Source organism: Lepus europaeus, chromosome 3 (assembly GCF_033115175.1).
Source record: "Lepus europaeus isolate LE1 chromosome 3, mLepTim1.pri, whole genome shotgun sequence".
In the NCBI taxonomy this organism is placed as follows: Eukaryota; Metazoa; Chordata; class Mammalia; order Lagomorpha; family Leporidae; genus Lepus; species Lepus europaeus.
The window spans coordinates 26,364,872-26,385,831 of NC_084829.1; the positions used below are offsets into that span (position 1 = coordinate 26,364,872).

Genomic DNA, 20,960 nt, shown 5'->3' on the forward strand with positions numbered 1-20,960 from the left:
CCGCTTCGGTCGGTGACTAAATTGTTAGGTCATGGGCAAACTCAGCCACAAGGTCTCGCAAACGCAGCTCGCAGGCAAGATACACAGGGATCGTGTTTCCAGACACTCCGTGCTGAGCACCTGCAGGAGGGCGAGCGCGGTCCCGACACCTCCTGGTCTTCCAGAACCGTCGCAGCCGCCAGCTCCCTTCCTCCAGGCGCCGCACCTGCGGGCCAAGGTGCGCCCCAGCGCGCGCCGGCCGGGCCTGGCTGGGCGCGGGCTGCTGCGGGGCTGGGGACCGCACTTGCCGACTAAGTCCCGAGGAAGTACTTGGGCGCGGGTTCGCAAGAACCGTCGTTGGGTGCTCCTCTCGCTTTCTCTGCCTCCTCCGCTGGTTACCTCATTTCCGATGAAATTAATGATCCCGAATTAGCTGCGGGAGGGACGCACGCAGGCGCGTGCGCGCGCGGAGGTCGTGTGTCAAAGCTTAGCGCCACCGAGGAGTTCGGTGCCCGGAGCCGATCGCCCGACCTGCAGAGACAGAGAGGGAGGGAGAGAGAGAGGAGGGCGGCTCCCGGGGGTCGCCAGCTTACACTGGCCGCAACGGTGGGGCTGCCGCGCGCAGCGGGACTCAGCCTCTCAACTTTCCAGAGTTGCGCGCCGGAGCCGGCCCCGCGGCCCCAGGGTTTGGGTTCCGGGGCGCCGGAGCAAGCCGTGCTTGCCGGTTAGCGTGCAGCGGAGGAGGCGCACACCGAGCCTGCGGGTCCGCTCCTCGCGGCGCCGGGGACCAAGTGCCGTCCGGATGGGAAACGGCCGACCTCTCCGCCCCGCCCTGGGTCCTTCACAGCCCCCCACACCCCAGGCTGCCCGAGTTGCAACCCTCCGACTGGGTGGCGGGACCCGGGAAGGCGCTCAAAGACCCCCCCCCTCCCCCGGCCCGGTCACCGCTCCAATGACCTCATCGTCCCAACTCCCCGCCCCTTTCCCGAACCTGGAAGGAGCGGTTCCACCACCACCCCGCTCCGCCCTACCCCCACCGAGGCCCGCTTCTTCCCTCCCGCTCCTCGCGGGCCCGCCGGGCGCGGGGCTCCCCGGGGGCCGCGTCCCCGGGCGGCGACGCGCACCGAAGGGTTAAGGGCGCGGGCCGCCGCCGCCGCCGTGCGCTCGCCGTGCTCTGCGCGGCTCGCCGGGCCGCCTGCCAGGGGGTGCCCCCTCCCCCCCCATGAAGTCGGATCCTGGAGCTGCGGCGGCGGCCGCCAACTGCTCCATATTTGGCTTCTATTACACATTTACATACTGGAGCGAGCGAGCGAGCGAGCGAGCGCGAGAGAGCGCGAGGGAGGGCGGGCGGAGGGAGGAGGGAGGGCGAGCGGGAGGGGGAGGAGGAGGAGGAGAGAGCAGAGTATACCGCAGACATCATTTCTACTACAGTGGCGGAGCCGTACAGGACCTGTTCACTGCAGGGGGATCCAAAACAAGCCCCGTGGAGCAGCAGCCAGAGCCACAGCGGCCGCGAGACACTGTTTCTCTCCCTCTGTCCCCCCTCCCCACGCAACCCCAGATCCATTTACACTTTACAGTAAGTGGCTATTTTTTTTTTCCTCCTCTGGTTCTTTCTCCCCCCTCCCCCATCCCCTTCGCCCCTTATTTAGATTAAAATCCCCCCGCCCCTCTCTCCGCTCCCCCGAGAGGGGCAAAAGCAACAACCAGCAAACAAACCCCAAACCCCAATTGGCTGCACGGAAAACAGCTGGAAGAGGAGCGAGGGAAACCGACGCGTCGTGTTGTGTGTGTGTGTATGTGTGTGTGTATACAACCGTCCCCAGCTCCAGCCTCCCGGCCGGGACCCCAGCTCTGGGCGCCGGCGCGGCCCGCAGGGGAACTGCCGGGGCCCCGGGTGGGCGCCCGCCGGGCAAGGGGGCGCGCCCGGGCGGGGGGCGCGGGTGGCGAGAGCGGCGGCGGCGCCCCGCTCCGGCGGTTGCCGGTCCGGCCGCTAGTGCGGAGAACCATGTCCTCCTCCCTCCGGGTGGCGCAGCGGGGAGGCGGCGGCGGCTGGGGGTCGCGCTGTCCTCCTGCCCCCCGCCGCTTCCTTCGCGATCCTCCTCCCCAGAGGGGGGCGGTGAGCGCGAGCGGGGCTCGGGAGGGCTAGGCTTCCCCGCCGGTGGTCGCCTGGCCTCGGCGCTCCCGGGCAGGGGGCTGCCCGCCGAATCCGGCCTTCCGGGGCGTGCAGCTGCGGGCTGGGAGAGGGCTGCTCCCGGCGCCGGGCCGGACTTGGCGCGCGGCGCACGGCGTGAGGGTGCCCGGAGCGGGGCTGGAGTGGCGGTGGCGGCCCTGGCTGCCGCCGCCACCGCCGCCACCGCCGCCCTGTTGGTGCGGCCGCTTCCTGATCATGTGCAGCCGCCGCCGCCCGGAGCCGGGAGCCCGCGAGCGCCCCAGCCCGGGCCCGCGTCCCCGCCAGCGCCCGCGGCAGGAGCAGAGGAGCGGCGGCGGGCGCTGCCCTGCGCCGGGAGTGAAGGGCTGCGCGGCTGCCGGGAGGGTGAATGGGAAGCCAGGAGGAGGGGAAGAGGCGGCGGCGGCGGAGGAGGAGGAGGAGGCGCTGCGGGGCTTGGGATGCGCCTCGGAGCCCCGCCGCTCGCTCGCTCGCTCGGGGCCGGGCCGGACACTCTGCCACTCCCGCGGCCGCCGCCGCCGCCTCCTACGTGGTTCCAGTGCTGCGCGCAGGCCGGTCCCGCAGGGGGCAGGGCCGCGGCCGGCCAGGCGGAGCGAGAGGTGAGGCGGCGTGGGCGCGCGGCGCGGCGCGGTACGAGCAAGAGGGTGCGGGTGCGGGTGCGGGTACGAGTGCGCGCCGGGAGGGGGCTCCGCCGCCCCCGGGGCCGCCTGCCGCGTCCTCGGCCCCGCGCCCTCGGGCCGCCTGCGGAAACTCCGCGGCTTGCGCTTTCATTTTATTTCAGACCACGTAGGGGGGCTTGGCTGGAGGCTCCGAAACAATTCAGGTTTTCTAGGGAGATTGAGCAAGGAGCTTAGTTGGGGGGTGGAAGTCGGGTGGTTCTGGAGAGGCTGCCAGAAAAAGCAAAAAAAAAAAAAGCTTCTAAGGACGAGGAGGTCCGCTTCGATCCCGTGCCTGTTTTGCTTTCTTGGTGCATAATCCTACAAGGAGGGTAATATAAATACTTCGGGAGGTTGAGAAATTGCTGAAGAGTAGTAGGGGCAAAAGAAAAAAAAAAAAAAAGCCATCGGAAGCTGGTTATATAATGCGCCGTGTGGCTAAGGAGAGCGGCTGGCTATTTTTATTTTGTTTACCGTATGTTGTGCAGTAGGGACTCCTCCGAACTGGTTTTGTCCCCGAAGAGACTCATAGCTTCCCCGTGCGAGCCGCAGGAGACAGCAGCGGGAGGAGACCCTCTTCCTCCCACGGAAGAAGAACGAATGCCTTGGCGTGGCGCTCTCTCTGCGCGTCCCGCCGTGCGCGCCCCGGGGACGGGACTGTGCGAGGGAGGGCTGCTTGGGCCATCTCGCAGTCACATCGCGGTGACATTCGCGTTGTATAATGCAGGCTGCTCTTCGGATTTCAGCAGCATCCTTATGGAGCGCGCGCTGCAGTGGGTAGTTACCGAGTGGTTATTTTTAGGCACTGCTAGTTACTTTTGCGAGTGTGCTAACCGAGCCGCTTCTGTTTGGGTTTCTGGGGAGCCTTTCCCTGGGAAGCCTCCGCTCCGGGTCCTTGGGTGGGAAGAGGTAGCCGACTTGAGCTGTCTATGGAATAAAGCTGATGCCTGAGGGAATCAGTAGAGAGGTGGAAGAGAAAATCCTGCACATGAACTCCCTCGGCAAGGATTGCACCACAGCAGCCACTGCTCTGGCATTTAATCTCCCCTGATTGCATGCATCAGTCAATATTTTAGCAGCTCTGCAAATAAATGGTGTTGAATGCCACCTCCTCCGTAAAACAGAGGTTGAAGGGCTCCCCTGGACCTCCTGGCCGCCTGTCTTTCTCATCCTGTGGATACGTGTCGGCGGCGGCGGTGTAGGTTTTCGGTGCACTTACTCCAGCCCTCATCACTCCTGTAATTAGATCAGGCTGCCATGGCAACAGACAGTGTTCCTCGTCCATTCAGGTGGGTTTGTCTTGTCCCTGAACTACTCCAAGTGTTTTATGCGCAGTATTTGTGCTGCCCAAGCCAGACGGGAGACTTCACGATTTTCAATTGCATCTTCTTGCAGTCATTTGGACGGGAGGCACTGAATGAGGCTTCTAGCTACTCAACTTTTATAAAGGACACCAGCAGGCTGTTGTCACTGGGTGCAGTATGTAAATGCATCCCCACAGACGGTGAAAGGAGCCTGACAGTCCTGCTGGTGTTTATTGTGAGCAGATCAACAAGTATTTGGTTTGTTAGAAACCTCTCAGAGTTTAGGAAAGCAACATTGCTTTTGCAGTCTGGTGCCTTTGGCCTTGCAGGCACTTAACCCTTGCAAGTGTGAACAGCATTCATCCTTGGAGCTTGGCTTGCTGATAGTGACCGCTGCCCTTTTGTTTACTCCTGAGGAGGAAGTTACTGAGCTGGGAAGGATATCCCTGTTGTCACATTTTGAAACTTTATATCCACTGCAACAAAACCTGCTACTACCAGTAGGCAGACCTTGGAGTGAATTCCTTCTCAGTTTGGATCTCTTGGCTCTGATCTTTAATGATGTCTGGTAATTAGTTAAGAGATTTTTCCCCTCCTCAGGCAAGGAATGAGCTAGGCCTTTACTAGTAAACTGATACTAAGTAGGGTAGTGCTTTTGCTCTGTAAACAACCTGGGTGCATTCTGTTTTAGGATCTAATGTAATGGGCATTTGAAGAGCAACATTGTAGTCTTTGCATGAGGGACAGCCAGCCTGGTTAAGCCTGCTAGGCAAAGGAAAATGATATTCAGGAAAAGAGAAGAGCAGCGCTAGTCCTGGAAGTGCTGTGTTGCTCCGTTAGACCAGGGAAGATGGAGTGGTTTCATTTCCCTGGTATTTGAAAGACAAAAATGGAGACTAATAATGCTTGGATTTGGTTATGACCCTGCCAGTCTGTTTACAGTTTTATGACCACAAAGCTAAATGAATGAATTTCTTTTTTTCCCCCTGGGGTCAGGATTGAGAGAGCTATCTCCACGCTCCTCGCAGGGGGTTTATGAGGTTGTGCTGTTTAGTGAGTTCATGTGGTTGGTAGACTCCCTGTGGCCCGGTCAGGTGAAGCATTGCTGTGGTTAAAATGAGCTATTTTTCTGGGAGGTAAATACAAGGGAAGCAAGATATACAATAAAACACAGAAGTTTAAATTTCACACACTGCCTTGGAGGTCCTGGATGATATTTTGCAGCATATTTTGTAGCAAAATGTGAATGTGTGTTTTTCAGTGCACAAATAAATTCATGGTACAATAAGTATGAAAAATGTACTATGAAAGACAATATCTTTCCTCTCTGGATTTCGTTTTAAGAGGGTTTGGTAAATAGGAGTGGTACTTTGTCAAACATACTTTCCCCCAAAAACTCATGCATGCCTATTATGACAAAATCTTGCCTGGGTTTCAAATGTTTTTGTACCAAAATGAACTTACCTTTTAATCCTATTTTGCCATGACCTTTTTTTTTTTTTTTTTTAAGTGAATCCAGGGTCCCTGAATTATCTTTTAAGAGAAAGGTCAAAGAAAAGCCCTCTGGCCATCAGATTGTATGTCTGATATCTGTAGATTGCCTTAAGTTTCAACATCCCTAAGTTGTCTGGGAGTCCTGAGAGAGGCCATCGGTATGAGATTATGAAAATATTAATAAACATTTCTCGGCTCCTATTTTTGTTGCTAGTGTAGAATTCAAGGACTCACATTCCTTTTCTGTACTGTTGTGCTTTTTATTTATTTATTTTTCCCATTCTGAAATGTCAAGTGGATTTTGGTTTTGCACATGCCTTGAATGATTGTTTCTGGTGATGAACTCATTGTAACACCTGGCTCATTTTGCTTCCTTTTAGAAGGTAGTCACTAAACAAGTTCAGTAGAATGGTGAAACTCACAAAAGCAGCTCTGTGGAGGAGTTAACGCTTTATACTATGGTTATCTGTAGTTTCTACTCTAAAATGCTTCCATATTTGCACAGGTAAAGGGACTTAGAGCAGCCTAAGAGGGTGGGAGTTTTGTTGACTCCCACTGCTGTATATTTTTGGAGTAATTCACTAGTTTGCATGGCTGCCTTCTGGAGGCATTTAGATCCGTGCAGCTTAATTGCTTCAAAGAGCAGATTTAGTTCCGGTCATACTTCCAAGGTTATCAGAAGCAGGCCCTCCTTATTTGGTTAAATGCATTGAAAACAATAAACTGTAGGAATCCCAATAGAGATAGTAATTTTCTGTTCTAGGCTATTAAGACTTTTTTTTAGAAGATATTAATTTTTTAGTCATCAATTAGGCTGTTCACATTTTAGTTTCATTTAATTTAATGGAATAAATTTACTTAAAATTACTTTAAGAAGTGTTATAAAAATGAGTATATAGTGTTTCATAGACTTTAAAATTTTGGCTGACAACTGTAACTGGATCAAGGTTTTAAAGAACACAGAATTGTATAAATTTGTAGAAGAAATAAAAAGATTGTTGTTTAGGTGAATAATATATTTCTGGCAAAGGTTTTTGATTGCTTCTTTCATATAAATATTTATATGTTTTTGTGCTTATAAATATGGTAACGTTTTTAAGCTTTTTTCTTATTTGTTTATTTTAATTTTATTTTTGAAAGGCAGAAAAGAGAGAGCTCCTTTCCCCTGGTTCATTCTCCAAATGCTTGAAACAACCAGGGCTGGATCAGGCTGGTGCCTGAAGTCGGGAGCCAGGAACTGAATCTGGGTCTCCCACATGGATGGCAAGCACCTAATTATTTTTTTTAAAGATGTATTTTATTTATTTGAGAGGCAGAGTTACAGAGAGGGAGAAACAGAGAACGAGAGAGATCTTCCATCTGCTGTTTCACTCTCCAAATGGCTGCAGCCGCAGAGGGCTGGGCCAGGCTGAAGTGTGCCCATCTTCTGATGCTTTCCCAAGCACCTTAGCAGATAGCTGGACCTAAATACTTTAGCCGCCCTCTGCAGCTCTCCAGCGTGCACATAAGCAGGAAACTGGGTTGTAATTAGAGTAGCTCAGGTTCAAACCCTGGCACTCTGAAATAGAATGTAGGTGTCCAAATGAACGACTTAACTTCGAGACCAAATGCCCACCCGAGTAACGTATTTTATGGCCCTTTATAAGGTCATTTGTAATGTGGACCTTTCAGACTAATGAAGTGTAGGTATTTGTACTACATATTACTACCATCACGAACATGCTGAGACATGGTTAGAATTATTACAACAAGCATTATATTTTATTTGATATCAAAGCACAAATGTGTCATTGATTTTTCTTTAATTTTGAAGTCATCCCATTTGTGGAGTAAAGAAAATACAGTGATAATTGCCAAAGTGTAAGCAATACTGGTGGCCTACCTGAAAGCCACTTTTCAGAAAATTTATTGTAGTGTAATCAGAGTTTGAGACTTAAAGGGGCAGAGATTTGCCTAATTACAGTGTTTTGACCTAAGAGGAACTCTCTCTCTCACTCTCTCCTCTCTCCTCTCTCCTCTCTCCTCTCTCTCTCTTTTTTTTTTTTAACCACTTAGGTACCCTTTAACCTAATGGGCTTCCAGGGAGTATTTAGCAGAAGTTTTCAGTGGTAATTATCAGTGCTGCTAACTGATGTCACTTACACTTCTAATGCTCAAAGTCCATGTATTTTCCTGTCAGTGCAAGTAACAGCTTTCACTGTGCCCTTAGCTTTGGCCCCCTCTCCCCTAAGTCTCCTGGTCTCTCCTGACCATTGCATCAAGGTTATTTGGGCCATCTTTCTTGACAGTCTTCAGTACTAATTAATATTCTATTCTGTTCCTCTGCTGTGCCTTTAAAGTGTTAACTGTTCCATCTGTAGCATACATGACTGTGTAAAACATTCTATGGCTTTTCTTGTATGTTGTTGGTCTGTTTTTTGCAAGGCATCCGCACTTACTTTCCTCCTTGTGTTTCTTCCTTCGGATGGAATTTAGTTAGTTAGTGGAACTCTCTTTATTACCCTAACTAGTGTAGCGACACGGATGCTTTTGTAATAACTAGGCATGCCAACATGAGAGTAAATTAATATTTTACAGCCTTTGCATCATGTTTGACTGTTCTCTGCACTTTAGCAGAATAGGAGGAGACGGCAATGTGAACTCTATAAAGTCTTATCTGCCAGGTAATATGTAAATAGGATTGTGTGCACACACGTCAATATCTAAACACTCTCGCAACTGTGAACCCTTAAAGCACTGTCTGCACATCCACCGTACCTGCAGCTTGTTGGCAGATGAGTATCCAGTGTTTTCATGAGACATTGGAGGTCCTACCAGATAAAAGCAGGACACCGCCTCTTCACCCCAGCCCTCAGAAGAGGTGCTGTGCAAGATTAAATCAAATCCCCATTTCGCTTTGCCTCTATTTATATTTGAAACTTAGCAAGCTTCTTGATGGAGGGAGGGATGGTGTCGTCTAAGGATTTAAAAGGTATTATACCTACATCAGTGTGCCTTGCTTGTCTGTACACCCAGGTTAAACATAGGGGAACCCAGGACTGCAGAAATGACTTCATTTGTGTAGCAGTCCCAATCATGCAATAGCTATTTAAATAAAGGCTTGGTGAATGGATTAGTTAGAAGGAAGAATACTTTGGCCACTATTCATTACTTTGAGAAGTGCTGGAAAGAATTGGAAGTTATTTCCCTTCCAGCTGGGCTGTGCTCTTAAAAATAGTGAGTGTGTATGGATGAAAATAATCCTGACGACTGAGATGCGTTGCCATGTACCCAGGGATAATTGGCTCACTCACCTGTTTACAGATTATTCACATCGGAGATCATATTCATCGCTCCAGAATAGTTTCTTTCTGACACCCAATACAATCCCAGGCCTTCTCCTTCCTACTGTTACCTGGCGTGAGCTTAGGAAACCCAAACTAAATTTAAAATCAGCCTAAACAAACATGCAGATCAGCTCCAGGCCTCAAAGACTGAAAATCAGTCCAGCACTTACTAGTTTGGGGATTCTAATAACTATGCTACCAATTCTCTTGGTGTAGTGTGGATAATTCGGAATTACCAGTGTTTAAAAATATAATTTTAACAGAGCTAAAAAATATGTTATCAGATCAAGTCCTCAATGTCTTCCATTTCTATGTATAGGTCTTTACCTCACAACACTGCTACAAGCACCAGGCTCCCTGATGGAAAGGTATATGGAAGACTCATTCTTTCATTCATTGATTCACACACTCATTCATCATACAGGACATAATTCTACTGATCTGTGTGCAAGGCACTGTGACAAAATGAAAATGAAAAAGTACATTCAGTAATCCAGTTATTTAAGGTTTAGTGGAAAGTCTGGTGCCCGTGTCTCCTCTTAAAATTTGTTTCCATGTTTTCTTTTTTTCTGTCCCCTTGGACTTGTGTGCTAATAGCTGATGGCTCTCGTGTTGCATGTTGATAGAAAACTCTAGATGTTAAAATTAGGCTTCAGCTCAATTCTCGTTCAATCCATGCCCATTTTTCACCCGTTATTCCTTGTGATAACCAGCATGCGTTTGCTAGCCGCTTTGGGGGAAAGAGTGACAGTGGCTGGCTCACTGGGGAGACCGACTTCTTAATTTGACTGAGGGGATGACCTTTTTGTGGTTGGCTTCCCTCTGAGTCCTGCTGACTAGAACCAGACCCACCTTTAGAGCTGGCTGGTATCTGTATCCTTCTCAAATCTGGGTGCTCTTAAAATTCATGTTTCAGTGCGTAAACATATTAAGGCAGGCTTCTTGGGAGGGGTTTCTTCTGTTTCTCATTTTGGATTTCCTTTCCTGCTTTTCCTGAACGGCTGCAGGGCCATCGTGCAACAAACCACTGGGGTGATCCCTTCGAGACGCAGGCTTGGGTTTCATCCTCACGCCACCCGCTCCTCCCCCACGGCCTCGGCAGGGAAGTGCATCTTATGTCAGGTGAGAATTTGGTGATGCTCTGTTTTCCATCTGAAGATAAAATCTGGCCTGGGAAAGTCACCTGCCAGCTACGCTTTAGTGCTCGGTTGACTGCTGAATATAATTTTCTTTGCAAACTACATTGTGTGGGAAAATGAGGAATTGCTAAAATCATTCCTTTCGAACTTGGATTAAAAGTATATTCTCTTCTTGGCTTAATGTCTTCAATTCATGGAGAAGTCTGAATTTGCCTTTGTAGTGATTGGTTATTGCTGTTTGGGGCTGGACCCTGAGCATTTTATTGTTACCTGTGCTCGTGAACTTTATGTTAATCATCTGAAGTCGCAGACTTCACATTTTAAGAGTGTTTTTTGGTTGTATAGTCCATGCACAGGGAGACAGGGAACTGTTTGTTCGGTGAGTAGCAACCAGTGTTTGTTGAATTTTTGAATTTCTTTGTGTCTGTTTAGATTTTACAACTTCCTGATTTTCTCATGTACAGTCAATTTCTCTGGCCTGTGGCGTCGTGCAGACACAGGGTGGATGCAAGGGTTGATGACTCATGGCTCTGGTTCTCTGTGGAAGACGAGACAGGAGGGCACTGCCTCGATCGAAAGCAGGAGGGAGATGGAAGCGAGCTGCAACTTGGGACCAGCAGGGTTTGGGAACATTGTACACAACCAAGGGAGATTGTGAAATAGAAGGGAGGGGACCAATTTCTGTTTGTCTTGGGAGCAGTCCTGCTGGAAGCAACGGATACTAGATCCAAGCTTCCCAAGCCAGGCAGCAGAATCACCTGGAGAACTTAAAAAAGTAGGATTTGGGGCTCCACCTGACATCTCCTGAATCAGAATGCTTCCTGCTGGTTCCTTGGAGCCATTGACCTCCTAGGTACTGATGCCTCCCATGTTTGGGAGCTGCCGGGGTGCGTGGTCTCAAGGCAGCTCCTCCCCAGGTCACACTGTGTTTCCTTACTTGGTGAGAAGCACAGTCTACTTTTCCCAACATCTCATCCGAACAGCTGCATGATCAAAACCCATTTGTCGAGACGTTTGCACTACCAAAACGTCCGTTGTCTAAATGAGTCACGAGTTTCTTTCACGAAAGAGAGGCCTGTCTACACCTGAGGTCCAGTTTTTCCAGCTACATGTAAATTCCACAGGATCCCAGTTAAGAGCATGGAGTTCAGGACCAGCTTTCTAGATTTAAAATCCGGAACTGCTCTTGAGACCTTGCTCCTAACTATATTCTGTCCATGCCTCACTCTCTTCATGTGTCAGGTGGCAATAACTTAGGTTAGTACTTTCTCATAGGGCTGCCTTGAGGATGGATGGAATGAAATAATGTGTGCTCTCTGGGTAGAATGGTGCCTGGCCTGTGGTTTGCAATGTGTTAACACAAGTTATCATTGCTGGCACCTGATTCATATCTTGACCTGGTGATTGTGACAGTCTCATTTTGGGATGTCTGCTCCTGAACCACGCATGTCTAGGATCCAGTAAATAGACCTTGACCTTCACCTTTGTATCCACCTTGTAGACATTTACAACTCTGCAAAGCCAGGGAGCCTTTATTTTTTTTCCTGTATTTTAAGTTCTGAATATATCACAACTCTCTTATTTTTAAAATATCGTTGTCAGATAAACCGATGAATTGCATGCATAAATGGGGTTATTTGTGGGTTGAATAAGATGAAAAGCTGAGTGACTGAGTGTTAGGCTTCAGGAAGGGTAGCCAGGAAAATCCTATGAAGGGCGAGGCGGAGGTGGGAGAGAGTCATCTAAACGCTGGAGCTGGGTGAAATTCGGAACTGAATTCCTTCCACTGTTTTGCTCTAAATTAGCGAGGTGTCCTTAGAGCAGAACTACAGTAACCTGGAGTTACATGGCAAGGTGAGCCTTGTCAGATCTACAAGTAACAGCTCAAGGAAAGAGTGGCAGCCTTCCTGGTCTTCCTGATACTTCCTCTTCGTGATGCGACCCATTTTAATAGTGTGCTAAGCAGAAATTCCTCCCATTTAAGTTTCTGGAGAAAGAGTTTAATTGCTTGTGGGGTAAATACACATGTCATTTAAAAAAAAAATCTGTGGTATTTAAAGAGAACTATTGGTGATCACAAAACATCTGAAGAATTTTATTGGGAGAAAAACAGGCAACAAGATTCATCTCTCGGTCATTATGGGCAACTTAGAAGTGAGCCAGGTTTTTATAATCTGTTAAGCAAGCCGGAGCGTCTTATGAATACTCATATTGTGTTACTGACAAAGTAGTGCAAAGTCACCTTGAATTTTAAGCAGCTGACATTTTCTGTGATCACATTTAAAGGAAGCTTACACACATCATCTAAACATTTTGCATAAATAATAGCCTCATTACAGTCCTCACAATGGATGGTGAAACGTAGGCAGGCAAACGGTATCATTCATGTTGTACTGTAACTCTCATTCAGCTTTTTGAAAAAGGAAAGCCTAGATTGCAATTATTTCGGCTCCCAGTTCTTTTATAAATGTGATATAGCTGTAGCAAGTTATGACCCAACACTTGTTCACAGGCATGGTCTATATAAAGAAATGATTCATTCATTTATTCACTGTGTAGTGTTTTTTTTTTTTTAAACTGCTTCACGGTGCTGTGGGAATGAGAGTAAGTGAGAGCTACTGGAAGGAGAGATTATGTTCTTCGTCGTCTGGCAGGAGGAGGAAGAAATTCTGTGAGGTCACTAATACCAGGCAGAATGGGGTGGTTTGTGCAAGCAGGGTGTGCTCTAACGTGGAAGGAATTCACTCGAGGAGGAGGATCCTTTGAGTTGAACTCTGACTGCTGGGTTGCATTTGCATGGGAAGATACGGGGAGAGCAGGAGGAAGACCATTTAAGTGGCAGGATCACAACAGCGAAGCCCGGCTGATGGTGGAGATGGCAGTTTCTAGAGTCAGGCAGGCAGTGGCGAGTGTGGCAATGAAACTGCTGAGAGGTCAGATCTGGAGATAAATTTGGAGGAGTCGTTGGCTCAAAAGTGATCTTTGAAAGTGGGCTGTGGCTTCTCGTGCCTGGCAGGGAGCTTGCCACTGGGGCGGGAATGACTACGTTTCAGGGATGAGATCGGCTCTCACATCGAGAGACGGTAAGAGGCAGCGGAGGGTGGCTTCAAGCATAGCTGTAGCCCGGCCGTGGTGTGCCTGCTCTCTAAGACCTGGCTGGAGGGAGGGATGGTAGGTGGCGGAGGAATGGGACAAGAGAGGAGGTTGTAATCCAGGTCTCCTACCTGGGTGACACAGCTCATGTACTTAGGACATCCAGTGCTGTGCTCCAGCTCCGTAGAATCTTATTGAAATCTTTGTGCCTGTAAGACCTTTACAGAATAGGAACTTCAGCTAATTTTAGCCAAATCTAATCTGAGTGTGTATGAAAATGAATACTGCCTTTGAAATTCAGCACATGCGCTATCTGTATTCATCTAAATACATGACCCCCCCTCCCCATTTTTATCTCAACACTTTTATTAAGAAGGTTTTTCAGGGGAGCCCTGTACATATTAACAACAATTCCAGGATTTCCTTTGATCTCTGGCTCCCTTGATTTATTCATCTCATGTGGAACGTATAAATCACATTGTGTCATTGATTTGACTCTGTAGCAATTGTTCATTTGTGGCAATTCATTGACTGTCCTTTGATACATCCACTCCTATGGGTGTATTTTGTAACCTTAGAGAATGTCCCAGGGGCTTTCTGGGAAATATTCGAGGGATAGTCCAAAAGTTCCTGAAAAAGCATAGTATAAGAAAAGTATGCATGGATTTCAAATTTTTCTTGCACCAAAATGAACTTAGCTCTTAATTTCATTTTTCCATAAACTTTTTGAAGTACACTAATATCTATGGGTATTCCCATCTCCTAGACACAGCTCTTTGAATGGTCGGCTTCCATTGATACCACTTAGAAAATAAAAACTATGGAATCAGTAAGCTTACTCCTTGGGAGAAAGTTAGCCTAAGACTCCATGACTCAAGGTGAATGGGAAGGCTGGGATGTTAGTGAGCAGTCTGTCTTAATATATAGAAAAACTTGAGGATTATTTGAGTTTTTTTGGAACTGGGTTATTTAAATGGACTGTCCATGCTACCCCAAATGACTTAAGAGGAAGGCAATGACTTACTTCACTGTCATCAAAGACAAGAAGGTTAACACAGAATGAGATAGAGGAAACAATTCCAGGCACATTTTTCAGCATACAGATTTTTTTAAAAAGATTTATTGAGGCTGGTGCTGTGGCACAGAGAGTTAAAGCCCTCGCCTGCAGTGCCGGCATCCCATATGGGTGCTGGTTCGAGTCCCGGTTGTTCCACTTCCCATCCAGCTCTCTGGTATGGCCTGGGAAAGCAGTAGAAGATGGCCCAAGTCCTTGGGCTCCTGCACCCATGTAGGAGACCCAGAAGAAGCTCCTGGCTCCTGGCTTCCTATCAGCTCAGCTCTGGCTGTTGTAGCCATTTGGGGAGTGAACCAGCGGATGGAAGACCTCTCTCTCTCTCTCTCTCTCTCTGTAACTCTGTCTTTCAAATAAATAAGTCTTTTAAAAAATGTATTTATTTATTTGAAAGGTAGAGTTACAGAGGGGCAAGCGAGAGAGAGGAAGAGAGAGATGTCTTCCATCTGCAGGTTCACTCCCCAGGTGGCCACAATGGCTGGAGCTGAGCTGATCCAAAGCCTGGTGCCACGAGCTTCTTCTAGGTCTCTCACACGGGTGCAGGGGCCCAAGCACCTGGGCCATCTTTTACTGCTATCCCAGGCCATAGCAGAGAGCTGGATGGGAAGTGGAGCAGCCGGGACTCGAACCAGCACCCAGTTGCGGCACTCCAGTTGGTGGCTTCACCTGCTATACCACAGCACTGACTCCAGCCTACATGCATTTTTAATGAGCATCTATAGCATGAGAGGCATTCGGCAAGAGAGGCTCTTCAAGGGATTGTGGGTTGGTCGATAGTTCTCACTGACTATTCTCAGTACTGCTGCTTTCTTTGGAGGTAGGCACTGCTGTTGTCTCTATTTCACAGATAAGGATGCTGGCACGGAGGGTGCCACTCACTTGCCCGAGGCTTGGGTCCCAGCATACACTGTTACCTGTGGCTGAAGCCCTTAGTCCTGTCCCTAAGATGCCTATAGTGGAGTACAGAAGGCCAGGGGTGGGTGGCCAAGAGCGATACTGAAAGAGCTGTCACACAGGTGCAGCATCCACTCTGAGAGGTCAGGATCAGGAAGGGTGCATGGGGCCTGGAGCCCTCTTGGCTGCCTGCCTGTCCCTGTGGAGTGTCCCACAGGAGTCTGATGCAAACTGCCCTTGCTCTGTTTCCTCTCTTTCTTTCCCTCTTCCTCCTGCCTCCCTGAGATTCCTACGCACTTTGAATAATCATTAATGGAAGAAAACGATGACAGAGCAATATGCTTATCTCTTTCAGGGGGGATTGACTCACGTTGGCTCCAAATGTTGTTCAGCATCTCAAGTTCCAGTGAGACGATGAACTTTTGACGCTCAAAAGAGTTTCACTGGGTCACTGCTCAGCTTGCACTATTTGGCAGATAGGAGCTGTTTAGCTCTTCAGTGTGTTCGGGTGCTGCGGTGCTGACGGCAAGCTCTGAGAACAAAACGGGTGGCGAAAGCAGGTCAGGGTGTAGGCAGGGTGGCCGTGCCGAATCTCACACCTGGTGCTGTCCTCTGCCCCTGGCTGTCCCAGTCCAGTTTTCCCTCCTTCATCAGAGCAGTCAGTGAGTCTTAGCTGATGCCCATCAAGATGATGCAGGAGGAGGAGGAGGGGGAAGGGGAGGGGAAGAAGGAGGAGGAGGGGGAGGGGCCCTTTTCTCTTTGCCGGCCTGGGGAAGGCCAGAGTGACAGTCACCAAGGATTGATTTTTATTTTTGTCTTCAGAGGCCACGCCCGCCTCCCTCAGAGCGATGCGATACGTTTTTATTTACAGATTAGGAGGCTCTGAGTGTGACATATGACTAACCGCGAAGCTCCTCCCTGCCAGAGTGGTATGTCACCTGCTTGAGGGAACTAATTGCTTGGCAATTCCCCTTTGGTAATTCCCTCTTTATTTTCTGATGAGTTACTTAACGGTGATGGGCTTGTGGAGCGGAGCGGAGCATGGAGTTTCGTGTGTGCTCCAGAAACTCCACTGTAGGCCTGGGGGATATGTTTTTCGACTTCTGTTTAGCTTTCCTGAAGAAACACTGAAACCATTATAGGGCCTGTTAATATTTCACTCACTACGAGGTTAAACCCTGAGCAGTGTGCAGCTCTGCAAAAGAAATCAAAACCAGGCTTCTTTCTTAAGGGCGCCCCTGTGCATTAGGAAATTACCGAAAAGGAATTTAATATTTATAGAATGTTTAATGCTGTTTTAAAAAATGTGATTAAAAGAGGACTTGCTTTCCCATGTGCTGCGGCGGGAGTGTGACATGGGGGGGTGCAGCAGCTTCCTGCCCCACACCAGGGTGGCTTGGGCTGCTGCATCCACCTTGCTTGGGCCTCAGTTTCCCCGTCTTCAAACCACAAGGGGATTGAAGTTGAAAGAATTGATCTCTCAGGCCCCGTCCGTCTCTGCCACTGTGCTGTTCCATGAATAGATTTTATTGTCCTTCTTCCCTTTGCTTCTGTCAAATATCATTGGCTGTTGTTTGACTTCGTTTGGTTTTGTATTTAATTAGAATTTATATTTTAGCTATGATGGTGTCATTATTTAGAGGGTGAGTCGTAAGTGGTGCCTAAAATCGTTTATCACCCCATCTATATTAGTTTTATTTCCCAAGACTTCCTCTGCTCCCTTTGATTGTTCTTGCTTGTATGTCCCGAACAGCAGCCATTTCTGGAGGTGGAATGTGTGGTAACTGGAGAGACTCTTTCAGCTAATGCAGTTATTTTTTGCTGCAGGAGGAGCCCAGAAGCTCTGCTCTTCTAAGCAGAAGTATCAAGGGCCACATTTCTGCTTTTAATTTGCAAGTAGAAATCCTTTTGATGTCATTTGGTTTTACCTGCAGGTGCAGGTTTTAGTCTCTAGGTAATTCGTTTTCTCTTCTGCACCAACTTTTCCAATTAGTGTGTGCAGCATCGCCTTGTCTTCGTGGCTAATTTATAAGCATTTCATACTGATGCCTCTTCGTTGCAATTATTAATAGTTTCTTTAGGCAGCTAGTGCAAATAGAGGAGGTGACATTTGAGAGTTTTTTGTTGTTTCACTTTGCTTTATAGGCAGAGAGGAAGGCAAGAGGCAGGACTTAGGATGCATAAAAGTGAGAGTTTTAAATGGAAAGGTTTGAATTCTACCTCTGGCTCCTTGGCTGTATAGTCCTGGTCATGTTTCTTAAATCTAGGATCCTCGATTTCCCCTTGTACTAAATGGGGTTGAGAGCTGTGCCTGCCTTACAGGCTTGTTGGAAGAACCAAATGCATACTCACTAGGTATATTGCATATGGTAGGATCACAGTTACTAATAAAAACAAATACATGCACATCTCTACCCCCACCCCCCATGCACAAAAGAAAGGGAAGGCCCAGTATGTGTGAGCTGGAAATAAAAAAAAAAAAACAAGAAGATAGGAGAGTGCTGTGTTTGGGAGGTAGTAGGGCAGGAGGAGCCTCTCAGAGCAGCCAGTCTTGGTGGGCAAGGTTTGAGTCCTTGAAACTGGGGAAGAACTTGATTCCCTGCACTGATCCAGAGGTGATATTCTCCATGGGACGGTCTGCTCCGTGGCAGATGCTGTTCGCTGCCACACGATTGATAGAAATACTGCATTTTGAACACATATTGACCAAAGCCTAGAACCATCAGAAATCCAAGAAAAGCAAAAAGTCCCTTCAATGTCGCCATCACTCTGCATCCACCATGCTGACTTTTCAATGTCGTCTTCCAGTTCTTGATAATGTGACATTTGTCTCTTTTTCAAATTTGCTTTTCCCATTTAGCATTCTCATTTGCAAGCAAGACTGTAAAATGATCATTTGCAAGGATTATGTAACAGTCTATCATGTTGCTCTATCTTAATTTAAGTTTTGTATCATTTTTGGACATCTGAGTTGTTTCTAATTGTTTACTATATACAGCTGCAGTGAAGATCTTTGCACACTTAAGTGTTGTTTCTTTAGGACGCGTGCACATCAGAAGCCTTGGCACTGAGGTACAGTGTTTGCTCTGAATTGGTTTCCAAAAGGCCTTACCAATTTACATTGTTGCTAATGATACAGGAATGTGTCTTGCTTGGACCTGATTAACTGTGAAGCTTATCATCATTATTATTATTTTTTGACTAATTTAATAGGCTGTTTGGTTTTAAAATCTGCATTCCTTTGATGCCTCTCAGAACATTTCCCTCTCTGTTTATTTACTAATTGTCCTTTACACAATTAGCAAATGGGAGTCTTGATGTTTTCTAATCTATGTAGATGAGCTCTTGATGTGTTCCAGATAGTCATCCTTTCAACTCATGCTTGCACCAGCCCTTTCCCCTGTCCAATTTTCCTTGGTTTCAACTGGGGTGCTTTTTCTCATCCACAAGTTTGTTTTTAGATGATTGGGGTCTCTCTTTACTTTGGATCCCGCCCAGGATCAACCTGGAAGGAAGAAGGGAGATCACCACAGTGCACGTCTGCCCCAGGCCTTGCTGGGAAGGGTTCTCATTTTCTACTGCCCGCTGCTCTCCCTGGGCTCCGTTTCCTGCTGAAACCCTGGTGCTTCCTCCCCCTTCTCCCCAACCTGCTCTCACTCCTTGGCCTTTGCCCACTGTGCCAGGATCTTGGCTGTTGCATCCATTCTCCCCCCTAACTTCCCTGTGCTTCTCAGGGAGTCTTGCCCTGGGATTGAGGGGAGGTAGAATACCTTGCAGCCTCCTTCTCTCAGGCCTGGAGGCCTGGATGAAGTCTAACCAAGGAACCTTATCCCAGGCTCCTGGGTGAGGGTCTTCCCACCCTCCACTGCACATTCTTAGTTAGCAGGTGCCCTGCTGGGGGATAGGCTTGTTAGCTTTGATTTCTATCCATGTGAGAACTACAGAGACACCATACCCCTCTGCTCCCTTCTTGTTAGAGCTCTGGCCTGGAGAGGGCTTTTTGCACGGTAGGCTGGGAACACTTCTTAGATACAGATGGAGTCTGGATTCAAGGTCTGAACTTGGGCATGTGGCTCAGTGGGGCCAGGCTGGTTTGGCTTGTGATGTCCCTTCTAAATGGCCTCTTGAGATATAACATTGTTCTGGTCCAACCAGTTTTCTTTTCTGAAGTCAGAGTGGACTTTTTTTTGGAAAAAACATTTATTTAATTTGAAAGGCAAAGTGCCAGTAAAAGAGGAAGAGAGAGAGAGAAAGAGAGAGAGAGAGAGAGAGATCTTCCATCTGTTATTTCACTCCCCAAATGACCATAATGGCTGGGGCTGGCCCAGGCTGAAGCCAAGTCCCAGGAACACCATCTGGTCCTCCCACATGGGTAGCAGGGGTTCAAACACTTGGGTCATCTTCCACTGCCTTTCCAGGTGCATTAGCAGGGAGCTATATCAGAAGTGGAACAGGTGGGACTCAAACTAAAGCTCATATGGGATGCAGGAGGTGCAGGTTCAGCTTAGCCTGCAGGGCCACAATGCCAGCCCTTTCCTCATTCATAAAATCTAACCTTTCTGTAATACATTGTAACCCTGTCTCCAGCTCTGTAATAGGCGGGACTCCCTGCCCTCTGCCCACCATTTGGCTTATGTAACCCTGCAATCAATACAGGCATCCCCTCTACGATGCAAATTTGTTACAAATTGGATGTGATCCCATCTATTAACATAGACCATGACTTATATGATTGTGGTCTGGAATGGGCTGGGCCCCCGGGGAGCTCAGCAGTAAGAAAAGCTGGTGGCAACTGCTCTGAGTGACTGCTTTGTGCATCACAAAGTGATGTGTGTGTGATAAAAGTGACACAGATGCATAAGAAGCCCATGCTAAGGGGAAGGAAAGGATAGGAAAAAGGCCCAGTGATGAATTTTCTGCAACAAAAAGTTCTATTGGTGGATTCTCTCAGTGTTATTTAAGTTTTACGGTGCAGCACTTACAACCGCACAAAACGCTATTATTATTGAAATTCAGTAGGAGAAAAATGGCTTTGTTTCTGGATGTCTCAAACTGTCTTTGTTCATAGTGAAAAAATTCCTATTGAATCTTGATTGCATGAGGATTCGCAGAAGCACAGCTGTTGTGCTGAGGGAATGAATGAATTTGAAGTTCATGTTCAGCTTCCCTTCATTGCTCTTGTGACCTCACTCTCATTCAGGTCAGTCCAGCAGAGGGTACTTCCGGGCTTCTGAGCAAGGTTATGCAGGTTCAGGTGTATGGAAAGGGAACTGTGTGAGGGGGCCAGGAGGGCCCTGAAGCCTTCTCTATATCACCTGCCCATTAGGATGGGACCAAGGGGGTTGGAGGACAGTCTAAAGAGAAGGCCTGTGTCCCTTGCTGTTGGCCAGCCAGGGGGCCTTTCACCTCCTCTACAGTGTGTGAGTTTGTCTAGTGGTTGTCCTGTTGGTAGTAGATGAGGACATCTTTGCCGGGTCGGGGATGTCCATGTGTATGGTGATGGGTAAGAGGAACTCTGTGTTAGCCTATATGACAGGACCTGGTAGAGGCTCTGGCCCAACATTAGAAGGAGAAGTTTAAGTCATTGGACTGCCATAGCCTCCCTGCACCCCATCTCCAGGGAGAAGTGTCCTAGAGAGCTTTTTTAAAAAAATTATTTGAAAGTCAGAGTTACACACAGAGAGAAGAAGAGAGAGAAAGAGAGAGAGAGAGAAAGAGAGATGTCTTCCATCTGCTGGTTTGCTCCCCAATTGGCCGCAACGGCCAGAGAGAGAGAGAGAGAGAGAGAGAAAGAGAGATGTCTTCCATCTGCTGGTTTGCTCCCCAATTGGCT

The 20,960-nt window shown here is 48.3% G+C and overlaps 1 protein-coding gene across 5 annotated transcripts in view; it reads left to right on the forward strand.

Annotated features, from left to right (window-relative positions):
- Positions 1–1,372: 1,372 nt before the first annotated feature.
- The window catches only part of ATXN1 (ataxin 1), a 453,250-nt gene continuing 433,662 nt past the window's right edge, over positions 1,373–20,960 (forward strand). For 3 of the 5 annotated variants that reach the window (XM_062185423.1, XM_062185421.1, XM_062185434.1), the window contains exons 1-2: positions 1,373–1,558; positions 9,937–10,051. The gene's annotated coding sequence lies outside the window, so the exon portion shown is untranslated. The remainder of the gene's footprint in view (positions 1,559–9,936; positions 10,052–20,960) is intronic. The other 2 variants (XM_062185432.1, XM_062185429.1) reach the window with 1 other exon arrangement.